Source organism: Euprymna scolopes, chromosome 3 (genome assembly GCF_053919585.1).
Source record: "Euprymna scolopes isolate OS-2025 chromosome 3, ASM5391958v1, whole genome shotgun sequence".
Lineage (NCBI taxonomy): Eukaryota > Metazoa > Mollusca > Cephalopoda > Sepiida > Sepiolidae > Euprymna > Euprymna scolopes.
Window position 1 is genome coordinate 109,688,544 of NC_136484.1, and position 17,500 is coordinate 109,706,043.

At 32.6% G+C, this 17,500-nt stretch overlaps 1 protein-coding gene across 2 annotated transcripts in view; it reads left to right on the forward strand.

Annotated features, from left to right (window-relative positions):
* LOC145258091 (uncharacterized) overlaps positions 1 to 17,500 on the forward strand; it is a 448,867-nt gene that overhangs the window by 241,124 nt on the left and 190,243 nt on the right. For both annotated transcript variants that reach the window (XM_080115832.1, XM_080115838.1), the window contains exon 3: positions 14,586 to 14,655. The gene's annotated coding sequence lies outside the window, so the exon portion shown is untranslated. The remainder of the gene's footprint in view (positions 1 to 14,585; positions 14,656 to 17,500) is intronic.

Below are 17,500 nucleotides of genomic sequence, written 5' to 3' on the forward strand. Positions count from 1 at the left end.
CCATGTTAAAAATGGCTTTCGGAATAAATACCCCCAAGATCTCCATGTTAAGGACGGATTTCGGAATAAACACCTTCGACCTCCCCATGTTAAGAACGGCTTTCAAGGTTGGAGGTTTTTATTCCAAAAGCCGTTCTTAACATGGGGAGGTTGAGGTTGTTTATACTGGAATTATTCATTTTCCTTCCTTTTCACAAGACTTGTTGCTTGGAGAAGCGCAATGATACTCTGCCCTTCCTTTCTTTTTCTTTTAAACTCTTTCCTTTCCTTTCTTTTTTATTTCTTCCAATTTTTACCGTCTGCTAGTTCGCGTCTCTTTTTGCTCACTCGGTGTAATCCGGCGGTTTCCGTCATGTGCCGGACGTTGCAGAGTAAAACCCATGCAAAAACGGGCACTAAAGTGCAGAAGTACCCTAATTAGATATAAAGTTTAATCATTCTGAACTTCTTAGCATGCATAAACATACCTCAGTGTCATGAACACTTCGAAGAGCAAGTATTATAACTACTAATATAACGTGAGCAAGTACTGTGCGCGAGAGTGATAGAAATAGTCCGTAAAGATGCTTAAGTCTTATCAAAATCCCATATATATAGTCGGCGGTAGAAATATTGAATAACTAATGGTACATTAAATTTATCTACGCGACGAACAGGTGGATGCGTAGGTTGTTTGTTACCATGACAACTGTTTCGAAACATTTCATTGGTTTAGCTTTTATTTAACTCGATAACCCTTTATTCTTTTGTATCTTCATCCTTTACGAATCTCTCTCTCTCTCTCTCTCTCTCTCTCTCTCTCTCTCTCTCTCTCTCTCTCTCTCTCTCTCTTTCCCGATCTCTCTCTATCTCTCTCTTTCTCTTTCCCTATCTCTCTATCACTCTCTCTCCCAATTTTTTTATCGTTAATTCCATCAACAATGGAAGTCGTTCTTTCGGTACGCTGTTACTTTCGATAACAATACTCAACTAATAGATTAAACCGGAATAGGAAGAGTTTTATTATTTAGCTTAATTAAATAAGAAACAGAAAATGCATTTGAAGCAGAATGTGCATTCTATATCAATACATAGCCGATAACATTAAGCGAAGTATACGATGGCGTAAACTGAATTACGAGGTGCCTCCAATAATTTTCCAGATTTTTCTCGTATGGACATTTTTATTGACATTACACACATGAAACTCTAGTCCCCTTCGAAGTAATCTCCTCCGGATGCAATGCACTTGTTGTACCGTTCCAACAATTTATGGAAGGCACCATGAATATCCTCTTGTGTGAGCATATCAATGTCCCTCGTCACAGCCTCTTTCATCTCCTCAAATGTCTCATAACAACAGCCTCTAAGGTTTTCCTCGAGCTTAGAGAATGACCAAAAGTCACAGTGAGCAAGGTCTGGACTGCAGGATCTGAATTGATCCGCTCAACCATCTCCCTACTGTCATGACAACTCTGTCTTCTCTGGGCACGCTTGAGACAAACTTTGCTCAAATCTTCTGCATCTTCAGTTTCTCGTAAATAATTGTGTGTACAGTTCCCACACTGACATCAAACTGTGCACTTATTGTCTCTATAGACACAAAAAGGTCCTTAACAAAGAAAGTCTTTATTTGGCCAATCAACTCTGATGTTCTGACTTGCTTACTAGTCGCACGCCACTTATCATCCCTCACAGTTTCCCTGCTTCATTGAATTTCTTATGTCACTCAAAAATTGATGCTTGATTCATGCAAGATGGTCAAAAGGTAATCTGAAGCATTACATACGTGTCTGTGCCATTTTTTTTTCAAGTTTAAAACAGAATTTGCTTGCATATCGTTCAGTTGGTGTGTCTTCACGTCCACGTTGCATTTTTGACATTGACCAGCTTCACTATGTGTTATGCTTCAAGTAAACATGGATTACATTTTTTTTTTGTTTACTCGATTTATACTGTCTAGCTTTATCTACTATGGACCTAAGATTGTTATAAATAAGATAATGTTAGAAGCATAAGTTTTAGATTAAACAAACATGATTAATAAATACTAAAGTCTAAATATTAAAATATTAATGCCTGGAATTTCGATAAATTGATAAATTAGGAAAAATTGGCTAAATAGAGTTATCTCCATTTGAACGATAAGATTTTACGGATGATAATAAAAAGGAAAGATAAAAAAAATAATAATAAAATACTTGGATAATGATAAGAATTGAAAAGATAAATTTAGAATTTAACTTATTCGCATAACCAGTAAGGGATGAAGATAATTTTAATTAATAATATTTAAATTAACTTTTTAAACACAGTTCCTTAAGAAATAAAATGTTAAGCATAAATTAATCAGTAGATCGTAGAATGTAAACAAAGTTTATACGAAACTATCGTAGATTATAGACGAGATAATCGAGCATATAAGTAGAAACTAGTATTTGAAAGGAGAGGATTAGGATTTGGAAATAAATGAACCAAATAAATAAATTGGTAAGAAAAATAATTATTACAATATAAAAACACACAAAAGATTATATTATTATTAAAATAGGCAATTGGTTGAAATATCATTTAAAAGTAGAAATACGAAAATGTAGCGCTCACTAAATACAAAGGGTATCCATAAATATAAAAACAAAAAGAAAATATAAGGACCGTATGTAGGTAGGTCAAACTGCTTGATATCTAAAAATAGATGTATGTGTTTATATATGTATAAATAAAGCATTTTGCCGCCTGAGGAGGAGCTATTTTGGAATATTTTTAAATGACATAATATTTTAAAGTTTTCAAGTAGCGATGAATCGATTGTAACGCATAAGAAAATACACAATAAGATGTTCTCATTTTATATTTTGTAGCCTTGGTCTTTGCGAAAATATTATGTTATATATATTGTCCAAACGATTAGCCCTACACCTTTAAGATACAAGCTCGATTTGCCAACACCTCAAAAAACATAGCTGCACAGATTCCCAATTTAGAAAAATCCTAGTTGAAAACACGAAAGTCATGCATATGGATCCAAACGTAAAAAGATTAAAAATACTGGAAGCACTGTATATAAGAGCTAAAAAGACAAACAATTAACAATGTAAATTTTGAAAACAGTATTAACATTTTGAAGTGCCTGGGTAAGTAACTATCCAATATATATATATATATATATATATATATATATATATATATATATATATATATATATATATATATACAGACAGATAGATAGATAGATATAGATATAGATATATAGATATATATGCATATATTTATATATATTTACATATATATATTTATATATATATATTTATATATATATTTATTTATATATATATATATATTTATATATATATTTATTTATATATATTTATATATAACTACTTCATTTACTCACATAAAATTAATATACGGAAGTATATATTTATGCGTAAACTTTAAGTATTTACTTCAAAAGTGCTCAATACCTAGGTAGAACTACGTAGTTAGTAATTTATAAAATATATATGGCGATTAAGCTACACTGAATATTCGGCGTTTCATCCACTCTAGGATTCCTCAGGCTTATGCGCATAAGCCTGAGGAATCCTAGAGGGGATGAAACGCCGAATATTCAGTGTAGCTTAATCGCCATATATATTTTATTAATTACTATTTATTTATATATATATATATATATATATATATATATTTATATATATATTAATATATTTATATATATATATATTTAATATATATATTTATATATATATATTTATATATATAAATATATATATATATTTATATATATATTTATATATTTATATTTATGTATATATTTATATATATATTTAAATATATATATGTATATATATTCAGATATATATATATATATATATATATATATATATATATATATATATATAGGGGTGCACATATAGAAGCATATGTATATCTATATTTATATATATACATCTGTGTTGTAATGTAATTTTATGAATTTATTAAATAAAAAAAATTGTAACTTTCATTCAATTTTGTAAATCCCACTATTAAACCATTGCACATTTATTTTAGTCACGTTATTAACAAGTTAAACATTTTTCTACACACGAGTCTCTTCACTATTTTAAATGTAATTTGAATTAAAGCATATAAAAGCATTCACATTTTAAACAAAACAGTAATCAAAAACTGTTTGAATACAACTGAAGAAAATCGGTTGAAAGTACTTGCAAAAAAAAAGATGGACGAAAACGACTACGGAACTTTCTTACACAAATTCGACCGCTATATTAGAACGATCATGCGAAACATGAAAAGATTACGAAAAAAAAAAAGATTAAACAGGAACACTTCGTGCTGTTCAACAATGTCTGTCTAAATGTAAACATGCTGCCTAAATACAATATATATATATATATATATATATATATATATATATATATATATATTGTATACCTTCTTTACAGGGTTTTAATTTTTTTTTTTTGAAAATTTCTATTATATATATATATATATATATATATATATATATATATGTATACTAGCACGCTACCCTGCGTTGTCCACTCGTAAAATACACTTAAATATATTTTAATCTATGCAGATTGCGTATTTTTTTATTATAAAGTCAATTCTCTATGGATTATTAGATTGTACATAATACATAATTGTTATTTAAAAGGGTTTTTTTTATATGACTTGGGTTTCCTCAGCTAAAATTGAAACTAGCTCTACAATTTTGACCACTTAGCAGCTATTTTAATCGGACAAACACTAAATCCAATTAATAGATCAGACTTTTACACACCCACACCCACATATACACACGCGCGCGCACACACACATATACACACGCACTGGCATATATATATATAAAGATAAATCAGCATACTCGATTAAACCTAATGAGATTTTTCCATTTGAATTTTACAAATAAAATTGGTTATAGAAAGCTAATTGTGTTATTTTAAGTGCAAATACAGACTATTTGTGTTACTTTTTATATATAATGTTGTCATTTTTTATTGTATACTTTTCAGTTGTGTATTTTTTATATTTTATTTCAATAAATTGCTTAAAAATACAAATGCTGAATAGCAAAAAAAAAAAAAAAAAAAAAAAAAAACAAGCAAAGGTGCTATTTTGTTTCATCACCGATCCGGTAGCGAAAAAAACAGAAAATTATGGAAGATGCTAACTGACTATAACTATAAAATTTATGGAAGTGCCGCTCCAAATTTATCAGATTGGTTAAAGGACCGATCAAAATGTTAATATTTAAATTATAATAACTGCTATGATTTTGCGTGTTTTTCCATTTTTTATTTGTCAAATATGAAGAAATTCGATGTTTTTAATGAAGAAACACAATTAAATTCCCGAAAAAAAAAACAATTTATACCATTTTTATGTATCTCTTACGAAGTATAAAATCTAAATATACGAAACAAACGTACGAAAGGTTGCATGATTTTTAATCAATTTTGTTGAAAACTAGCAAGCCCGGTATTGCCTGGTCGTAAAATACGCTTAAATATGATATTTTGATTAATACAGATTTCGTATTTATTATTATATTATATTGGACCCAATATATAGCAATGATTTAAAAACTAAAAAAAAGAAGAAAAAAAAAAGATGAATTGTCCGCCACCACCGAGAACTGAAACCCAAGTTACGATTTACTTTTTCATTTGACATTAAAGTCTGACCTATGAAGACATGTTTACTGCAAGGCTAAAAAGAAAAAAAATGAACCAATAACTATTACGTTACGCATGCATATTTGTAATGGCGTCGTTCGACCTTCACCTGGAAAATTCCATTTCTTTAATTTTCACACTTTTGCAACGATTTTCGCTAACCCAAATATAAAGTTTTGCATGGCTCGAATACCCTATATATGAAGTGTCATGTCTATGGACCACAAACTATTAAAGACGTTTAGTAGGCAATTTTTTTGAACAAATATATATACGCATACATGAATATATATAGAGAGAAAGCGGTTTGTGTTAACTATAAGCTTTTGACGCAAATATTACACAAGTATAAATCATGTAGAATATCTGCATGAATATAATTACACGTAATAGTTAACTAAAGATGATCATCCCATAATTAATCCGAAAAAATCTAATAGGAAATTTATTAAAATGAATGTTTAAAAGAATATGCAAATTAACTAGATCTTTTGCAGATGAATGCAATTCCACGATCCATATATAACATAGTTGTATTCTATTTTTAAATAAATAGAAAAAAAAGTGTTTTAATATGATTATCAATACACAAAAAACGAAGTTTATATGAGTATAGATTTGAAATATATTCTAAATGAACGCGCGTGCTTTATATTTAATCACCTTTCTTTTTCATTTCTATCTTTCTTCATTTTTTCTTCCTTCTTCATTTTCTTCCTTACTTTCTTCAATTTTCACTTCCTCTAACCCTTCTTTTTCCTTCGTCTCTTTCTCCTTTGCCTTTTAATCGGCACCCTCATTTTTCTTCTATTCCTTCTTTAATTTAATTTAATTTTCCATCTTCCTTCCTTCTTTCCTTTCTTCCTTCTTTCCCAATCTTTTTCTTATTTCTTTGCTTAGCATTACTTTTCCCTTTCTTTTTTATCTCTCTTCACATGCTGCCTTAATTTTCCCCCCTCACTTTCCCTGCCTTCCTTCCTTCCTTATTTTCCCTGTCTTCATTCCTCTGCTTCTTTTCTCATTTCTTTCACCACCTTCATTTTTTTCCTTTCTCGTATATTTTCCTTTCCTCATTTCCCTTCCGTTTCTCTCTCAATTTTCTTTCCATCCCTTCCGAGTTTTCCACCCCCTCTACCATTCTTTACCTTCTTCTTTGTTCTTTTTTCTTCCCTCCCTCTCTTTTGTCCTTAATTATCCTTTTCCCTTTCCTTCCTTATCTTTCCCCTTTCTCCTGTAAGTTTTTTTCCTGTTTCACTTCCTTTTTCCTTCCTCCTTCCTCCCTTCGTTTCACCTTTCTCCATTTCCTTTCACCTTTTCATTTACATTCATTCTCAATTCTCCCAAACTTTCTCTCTAATATTCCTTACCTTTCTGCCTTCACTTCTTCTTTTCACTTGCTTTTCTTCGTTCCTTATCTCCTCAGGCTTCCCCTCTCCATTTTCCTTCCCAATTGTTTGTTTCTCCTCTTACCTCTACCCTCTCATAATTTATTATTTAATATCTTGAATCCAAATTATATATGCGCATAAATTTGTCTTACATATTCATATAATGGATCTATAAATATATACATGCTTTTTACCTGTCCCCTTCTACTTTCTCTACCGGCAATCAATAACAGCGGCGAGTGCATTAAGCAAGCCAGTCGCCATTCGCCTGTATGCGCATGCGTATACAAGCTCCGCCATTTTTTTTTTTTTTTTTTTTTTAGATCAATAACACAAACTAGGTAGCAGAAGCAATGTCTCTTAACTTATCCTTTCACTGGTCACGTCTCTTCGAACGCGTTATCCCCTCTACACTTCCGACCGTGCTACCTAAAAACAACCTAGCTGATCTTCTTCCTCCGAATTAAGTAGACATCCGCCTCGCCACGACTCAGTGAAACCATCGCCCATACTTTGTGACGCGGCATCGTTAGCGACCAATCAGAAGCCTAAGTTGAGAATAGGAATACAAACATGGGTGGGGATTATTCCATCAATATCTGACAATGGACGGGGGACGATAGCGAGTAGAGGATTGACGGTTGGTCTCGTATTACATGAGCTGGACTGCTATTCCGAAATCTCAGGTGTGTCCATTAGAGATCGATATTTTATCATTAAGCCAGGTACGACGAAACTATGGCAACGACTCATCTGGGTGTCGATATTTGCTCAACCTAACTTTATAAATAAGGAATTTATATATAAAAACATTAGTTGAAACAGTAAGCGCATAAATTTGTGTTTGATTTGGGTCTTGTTAGCATGAACTAATAAATAAGACTTTAATAAATCATGAAAAATTAGGATGAAAACAAAATATATATACCAGATTTTATTTTACATAAGGATTGCTTATGAAAACTGATGGTTAATCAAGATCTTTATTCATTGCGCCACAGGTCTAATCAAAATGAAAATAGTAGTCTGAATAATCCAGATGATACAAATTAGCAATCCTAAAAACTTTTTAAAAAACTATAAAACTATAATCCAAGGCAAAATCCAATGTACTCAATACCGAAGTACAGCTAAATGTAATCTTTCTTTTTTTACCTTTAGTGAATACAGAGCATTGAAATTTGTTTTGGCTAACACAGACGAATTGTTTGATCTGCTACGTCAGATATTCTGTATATATATATATATATATATATATATATATATATATATATATATATATATATATATATATTATTATTATTATTATTATTATTATTATTATTATTATTTATTCGAGGGTAAACACTTACATTTCGTCGCTACAAACAGCCATCTGTTTCAGTCAACGAGATTTCGTCAGGCGACCCTGAATCATTCGATTCCATTGAAAAAAAAACAAAAAAAAGAAGCAAAAAGAAGCTTCTTTTTTTCTCTATGGCGTCGAATGGTTCAGGGTCGCTTAACGAAGTCTCATTGACTGAAACAGACGGCTGTTTGTAGCGAACAAATGTAACTGTTTACCCTCGAATAAATAATAAAAACTATTTTGCTCTTGTTATCGAGTACTATCTAACAACGTCGTTGCATTCATTAGTCCCTACTTTTGAATATCTCAAACCTGAATTTATATATATATATATATATATATATATATATATATATGACTACTTCATTTAATCACATACATTAATATACGAAAGTATAATTTTATGCGTAAACTAAGTATTTACTTCAACAGTGCTCAATACATAGGTTGAGCTAGGTAGTAAGTAAATATATATAGCAATTAAGCTACACAGAATATTCCGCGTTACATCCACATTAGGATTCGTCAGGCATATTTTGTGTAGCTTAATTGCCATATATATTTTTATAACTTACTATATATATATATATATATATATATATATATATATATATATATATATATATATATATAGTGAATCTATATGAAGTTTTAAACTGAACACTTTCATTACATCTACGGGGGTAAATTGTTCTCGACCCGTCAGCCATGGCTAGTTTAATGGTTCAACTATAGTAATGTTATTCATAGATATTAGCGCATGTAGTAGAGATTGAACCTTCGCCCATTCCCTCAGAAACTGTCACATAAAAATGATTGTTAATTAACGGCTATATCCGTTGCACCACAGATCCAATCAACATGAAAATAGTAGTCCAAATAATCTAATTGTTACAAAGGTATAGTTTCGGGGGGGGGGGCTGAATGTTTAATGTTTTATGCAGGCGATAATAATTATGAAATGAATTAATAATTACTTAACACCTACTAATTTGACATAATGGTAAAAGTGTTCTCTTATGGGCCGGGAGACAGAGGTTGAGTTATGCCAACGATTAAAAAAATGGTACTTGATGCTTAATTCCACTAAAATTCCAGATAGAAATATTAAACCTTGCTGTACACTCAGCGTTATAAGGGGAAGATCAAGAGCAAGTGGAGTAACTCTGGGAATGAAGTGGCGCCCTCCCCTACGCTTATTTGTTGCCGCTAATGAAAAGGGAGTCTTCGGGTCGGCCTCGACTATAATCGGCCATTTAGCTCTTTTTCTACCCATTCATGACTGACGGAGCGAGAACAATCTACCTTTTGTTGATTAAATAAAGCGTTCGGTTTAAATTTTGGTGTATATTCCAGAGTTCGACAAAAAGTTCCCCAAGTTCATAAACATCTCCCTCAAGAAGGTTCAACAGATATGGATTTCTGCCTTTGGATTATTATGGACCATCTTCTTCCAAATATGGGATTTCCTGGGATTTTACTTGTACAAATGGAAATTCTTTTAACTTTCTTGAAGTTTTACATTTGGATTTTACCGTCACTGGATTTTTTATTTCCCACCAGACTATCCATTCATGTTTCATCACCTTTTTCTTTACCATATTCCCTCTGCTTCACTTTTTTTTTGTTTTCAAGTAAGATCTTTGACTTACTTGTTGTTTCATCAGATATTTCTGCATGCAAAATCCGATCCCGCATTTTACTAATTCCTACCCTCTGATGAGAAGGAAAGTATTTCTTCGAAACTCCGCGGATTAAGGACTATCCATTTATCTAGTGTTTCCTTTTCAGATTAAATATGTTTTTAACTCATTTCAAAGTGTTTTTTAACATATTTTATTAACTATTTGCTCATATTATAAGCTCTATTTCCTATTTGGTTTTATCGAGCTTTTACATCTGGCTGAGATAATTTTATAAATATTAACTCTTTAATATTTATAATATACTTTAATTTTACCATCTTGGATCATTTTGGTAAATTTAATTGTAATTTTTATATATATATATATATATACACGAAGGTGTCACCGTTTAGTAAGGCCCAAAAGTCACTCGAGAACGATTTTTTTTTTTTACAAAGGAATCACCACTTATCAGTTCTAGGAAAGAAACTTTGTTCATAGAATCTACGTTCAGCTTCAATTTTTCTTTTCTTTTTTTTTTTGCAAAGAAAGTCACCACTTATCAAGGCCCGAAAACCTACCGAGGATAATAGTTTAAATATGTATGGTGGTGGTGTAGTAATCGTTAATGCTGGAAATTGGGTAGAATTTGATTATTTAAGAAGACAGCGCAACAAGAACTTGTTTACATTGGATTTGAAGACTACCATATTGTAGTTAGCTGGAAAGCATGCCAGCGGGGCAGAGTTCCACAGACGGGCAGTTCTAGGAATGACGATTTGTTAAGGTTTAGGTAAAGATAAAGAGTGGGAGAAATTGTTGATAGTCGTTGCAGATAATCGATCGTTTTTGTGAAAGTTTGGCAAAGAGAAGGCTATAGATTGGAGCGCAGGCGAACACTTGCCATGAAAATAACTATAGAGCAATAACAGGCTCGTAAAGTGTCTTATGTTTGGAAAGAGGTTGCAGGGAAGAGAAAAGGGCATCACTTACTAGGGTTAATAAGGTTGTCAGGTTTTCTATTAACACTATCTTGAGAGGATTGGAAACGATAAATAGAATTGTCAGAATTTGATTATTTGAGGGAATGACTCGAAAAAAATTTTTTAACATTTGACTTGAAAACGTCCATTTTGTGATCAGTTGGGAAGCAACCCTGTCGTATCGTACTGTATTCGAGAGATGGGAAGTCTTTGGAAAGAAACTTTGTTCATGGAAGTTCTGTTTAGATTTAGGTATACAAATAGAGAAATGAAAGTTGCTTACAGTGATGGTAGCTAGACGAGTTTTTGCTGTGAATGTTTTACATCGGCTGAAGAGTTATGATAAGCTTAACCAGTATGAAAATATTAGTACGAATAGTCCAAACAATACAAAATTTATTTCATATAACAAAATATCAAACTCATTTTATAGTATTAAGGAGTGGTTCAAATTGCTCATCAAGTAACTGTTCGGTAGAGGATGATCATTATGAAATTACTAGACGTTTTTGTCCGTTAAAACAAGCAAAAGTTATATCCCGTTGATTTTGAATGGGTCCTTTATGCCAAATTGAGGGTTAAATATGATTAAATTTGTGTTCATTTTCATATTAAATACTAATCCCTATTAATCACTTCCTATGCATCCAACGGAGACCATAATGCTTAGCTTGCTGCATCTTATCATAACAAAGGTCCATACGGAATTTCAGACATATCGAACTAATAGTGTCTGAGAAAGAGTGGGATGTACAGACAGACAGACAGACAGACAGACAAAGAGACATATAACATAAATAAAATATACAATCATTTCTTTAAAAAAAAAATCTATACGTTGACGAACTATATATATTTATAGAACTTTTCTTTAAAATTCCTAATCACGAAAAATCATTTTTTTTTTTTTTAGCTCCTTTGCCTTTTAGCTAAAGTAAAAAGGTGTAGTATCTGTTCTTCACAACATCAGCACCATCCGAATCCGGATTTCTGATGCAATTATCTCCCTTTAAAGTTGAATGCTATTTTTTTTTTCCATAAAACTCTATCGGTTTTTTTTTCTAACCTCTTTACTTATTTGTATTAATAATTTATAATAAAAACGCTATAAATGAAATTATTGTGTTTATACGACAGTATTTGTTAATACCATTTATAAATGTATATTACATAATATTAATTTATTAGAAATATTTTTTAAAAGTGCATATGCAACTAAGTCATATCAAGTTTGGTCTGAGAGGTTTTGAGAATTAGTATATATACGGTGTAAGCCGGAAGTGTTTTCAATCGTAGACAGGCATTGCCATTTATTCATTCAGATTTAGTTTTAGTATTTTTCATTTGCAAAAAAAAGTTAAGATGAAAGTTTAGAAAATGATATATTTCAAATGTAATATATATTATATAGTGTGGGCAGGCCGCCCAGTGTTGCCCGGTCGTAAAATACGCATAAATATTATATTTTAAATTATACAGAAACTGAGACATGTACATGCGAGTAATGGGATTTTTTTCTAAACCGTTCACTTCTTGTAAGTAAAAAAAAAAAATACTCGAGCTGAGATCGAAACCAAAACCTAACGACAATGAATCAAGTACGATAACCATTAGATCAGCGTTTGAGTACTTCAGAAACTTGCGGAAGGTGCTGAAAGAATGAGAAAAGAAAATGTTGATAGTCTATGGTGATTTGTTATATCCGCCTATCAGCATAAAATCGACAATAACAATAGCCAGACGCAAAATGTGACAACAGAAATGATACAGGGTGGAACGAAAAATTGCTGCTCCAGAAAAGACGATATGATTTCATTTCCGTTTGATGAAAACCGATTTTCTTTTCTTTTTTTTTTTTCAGACCATCTACTAGTTGGTCAGTTGTGTATAAATCCCAAAAGCGATAGGAGCCTTCTATCATGTCTAAAAGTGACACAATGTTCGACGAGAGAGATCGGAGATGTGCCGCTGTACAACTAATTCTCTCTGCTGATCCAAGTTATGACAACAGGACCATTGCATGCACCCTCGGTGGGTCGCCACGAATAACAGGAACGTGCTTATGGTGATAAAAACACAGTTATGGTCTTTGGTGTGGTTTCCTGAGAGGGTCATATTGTACCATCTCACATTTTCGAAGTCGGCTTGAAAGTCAACACCAAAGTGTACTTGGAGTGTGGTGATTCTCTGGTACAATCATATGGCTACTGGCAGACCTTGAATGTGGCAGCAAGACTGCGCTGGCCCACAAGTCTAAAGAGACTCAGACTTGGCTACAGAAGTGCTACGACTTTGTGCCCTTCTATCATTGGCCACCCTCGACCTGAACACGCTGGACTGCTTCGTTTGATCATACGTCGAGAACATCACCAACATGACGTCCCACAACACTAAAGCCAACCTGACCGTCGCTATCAGCCGAGTATTCGCCGAGCTCCTGTCAGCGCTTGTGGAAAAGGCCTGCTCCCAGTTCCGGACCCGTATCAAAGCGGTGATTGAGACTGAAGGTGGCTACATTGAATAGATGTCACCTCTGTTACATAATCAAGTTACCGGAATTAATATTTTTCGATAAAAGTTTTAAAATAAAGCTGCAGTGTTTTTTTTTCTTTAGGGCGACAAATACACCGTTCCACCTTGTATTTTGTATCGAAACTGTTTTTAGCCCCCCTACAATTATTGGTATTATTCTGAATTTCTTCGTGTTTCGCTATTATTATTATTATTATTATTATTATTATTATTATTATTATTATTATTATAGCTAGTGGTTCAACTAATATATATCTATGTATATTTATTAAGTCGAACAATTTCATCGCATTTACAGCGGCAATTAAATAATAATTTTATATACAAAATAAATCTAATATACTTAGCATGTCCACGCGATCGACGTATTTGCATATTGGTTTGAAAAATAACTTCTCATTTAGTTAGTTTTATTGTTTTCTAATTCAATTACTATTTTCATTTCTAAAGAATATTTTTATTTTATTATTACACAGTGCAGGCATATTTTTCACGTAGCATTTTGGACAAACGGGTAATACGATTCTGCGGGCTGTGACTAGATTTGGCATTGTAGATTATAAAATCTCTAAATATGAACTCTCTCTCTCTTTCTCTTTCTCTTTCTCTTTCTAGTGAAGTGAATTAGTCGGTGAATAACTTTTCACAGTAATTTCTTTACGAAAGTAAATATTACCATTCTGCATTTCGCTTCATATTGTACACCAGTCACCATTTTATTTTCCGTTGTATTGCAAATTAGAATCAAATCCCCGCTCTCCCAAAGCAAAAGAGTTAGTATATACTTCCTTAATAATCTTTATTTTTGTTGTTGCGCATAAAAGCTTAGGACTTTCAGTGAAAAATAGTCTTTTTGTTCTTTTCGACCAACTTACTTCAGAGGTTGCGATTGTTGGTTTCCTCGACTTTTCCGGGCAACGCTAGAACACGAGTTTGCTAGTACTTTAAAATAAATATTTGAAAAATAATTTAGCATTTTTTTTTTATTTTACAATTTTATTTCTGGAATTGTCTATTATACGCTTCGTCTTTTTTTATTATTTCAGATAGGAGAAACGCTGTTTTATTTTGGGGGTGTCTATGTCTAATTCTTTGAAAATCCGTTGGCAATAACAGGTAAGACAACTTATAATTATTAAATCCTGAATAGAACTTATAGTGCTAAATAACTTTTGGTGGATCAGTTTCTTTCAAATTATATATTTTAGATCAATGTTTTTAAATTTATGCTCGTTCCCGCCAAATTTCAATTGTTTCTCCATTCCAGCATTCATCAGAATAATAGGCACAGGCAGTTGCTATTTTTTGTTTGTGTCTTTGTTGGCATTCGTTTCCTCGATATCTTTCTGATGCGAACCCAGAATTGAGACCACGAAAGCACAACTCGGAACACAGTATAAAAAGTATTTTAAGATATGTTGAAAAAGAACACAACCACGTCGAAAAACGGTGACGCAAGCGATGCTTATTTGTCAGTCGGATCTCTGTAGAGAAGCGCTTTCCACCCAAGAATACTTGTCTCTCGATTAATATAGTATTTGGGAGAGTCCATTAATGGGTAGGTAACGGTCCCATGACACATTCTATTAAGAATTCTTTCCAGAATGATATCCGGTACTTTCAGGAGGGAGGCAACATGAAGGTTGCCAACGTTCCTGAGTGAAAGTGTGGAATTAACCGGACTCGAACTTGGCTCACCAAGGTTGTCAGTTCTTGTTGTAAACCACTGTGACTTTCCTAGACATGAACATGCGTTACGTATTAAAAATGGTCGGTAAGTTTGTTTGTTTTTTGTGTTTGTTTGTTTGTTTGTTTTTTCAAAAACAGCTGTCACATACGAAGATGCAATTGACATCCTTACAGAAAGTGTTTCACAGACAGATTTATGAAATGATTCAACTAAACACTAAAATATGTGTGTGAAAATATCGATATACGAGATTAACAAAATGGCTATTATTTGTGTATTATTGTGAGCACAAAGCAACTGGACTCGCTCATAAAAACATCTCAATCTACAATAAGAACAGAATTCTACGGCTATATGACATCATGCAGTGTAAAAAAAAGAAAAAAATGTCTGTATTTTTCTTGATGGGGCAAAAATTATAATTTAAATAAATAAATGTTTATTTTTTAATAGTCTGCATTTTGACCGATCTTTAACTGTTATCTATCTATCTATCTATCTATCTATCGATCGATCTATATATCTATAAAAGTGAACGTGTCTGTCTGTCTGTCTGTCTATCTGTCTGTGTGTCTGTATACATTTCACTACGCAATAACTCTGTCAATTTTTAGTCTGCAGACTCGAAATTTGATATACAGGTTATTGAGATTTGGAAAAACCGATGTGATCGGTTTTCAACCGGAAATTTGGCTGCTAATGGGTTAAACGATTTGGCCTTTGAGAACTCTACCAAACTACTTCGGCAATTTTTGGTCTAAACACTTGAAATTTTAGATATAGGTTCCTTGAACATGGATCTGACTTAATAATTTTATTTGAGCCCAAAAAATTAAATGTTAAGGGGTCAAAGCTAAAAAAGTTAACCTTTTTTTTAACATATACTTCTAAACACGCGGACACCGCCGAGACGAAATGCTAGTCTCTATATATATATATAAAAATAAAAGTGTCTGTGTATCTGTGTGTCTGTGTGTATGTGTATCTGTGTGTCTGAGTACATTCCCCTACGCAATAACTCTGTCAATTTTTACTCTACAGACTCGAAATTTGATATACAGGGGACTGAGATTTGGAAAATGGATGTGATTGATTTTCGGATAGAAATTTGGCGATTAAGGGGTCAAAGTTCAACGATTTGACCCTTGAGAACTCTACCAAACTCCTCTGACAATTTGGGGTTTAAACACTTGAAATTGTAAATATAGGTTCCTTGGATATGGATCTAACTTAATAACTTGATTTGAGCTCAAAACAATAAATGTTAAGGGGTCATAATAGAGGCCAAAGTTTAAAAAAGTGACCTTTTTTTTGCACTGCATACACCTCCAAACACCTCGGCAACGCTGGGCCAAAATGCTAGGATATCTATAAAAGTGAACGTGCCCGTGTGTCTGTGTGTCTGTCTGCGTGCCTCTCTATCTGTCTGTCTGCGTACATGTTGCTTGGAAATAACTCTGTTAATTTTAAGTCTACAGACTTGAAATTTGATATACAGGGTACTGACATTTGGGAAAATATATGTGATGTGTTTTCGGCAAGAAATTTGGGTGTTAAGGGGTCAAATTTAACGATTTGACTTTTGAGAACTCTACCAAACTCCTCCGACAATTTCGGGTCTAAACACTTGAAATTTAAGGTATAGGTTCCTTGGACATGGATCTAAATTAATAACTCGATTTGAGTCCCAAACAATACATTTTAAGGGGTAATAATATGGGTCAAAGTCAAATAAATTTACCTTTGTGTGTGTGTGTGTGTGTGTGTGTGTGTGTGTGTGTGTGTGTGTGTGTGTGTGTGTTTTTGTTTTTTTCACAGTATACACCTCCAAAATCCGGAGCAACACCGAACTGAAATGCTAGTATATCTATAAAAGTGAACGTGTCTGTGTGTCTGTCTGTGTGTCTGTGTACATTTTCCTTCGCAATAATTTTTTAAATTTTTAGTCTACAGACTCGAAATTTGATATACAGAGTACTGACATTTGGGAAAACTTATGTGATCGGGGGGTCGACCAGAATTTTGGCTGTTAAGGGGTCAAAGTTCAACGATTTGTCCTTTGAGAACTCTACCAAACTCCTCCGACAATTTTGGGTCTAAACAGTTGAAATATTAGATATAGGTTCCTTGAATATGGATCTAACGTAATAATTCTATTTGAGCCCAAAACAATAAATTTTAAGGGGTCATAATAGGGGTTAAAGTTTTTAAAAATTGACCGTTTCGGGGGGGGGGGGGGCTCAGCATACACCTCCAAACACCCGAGCAACG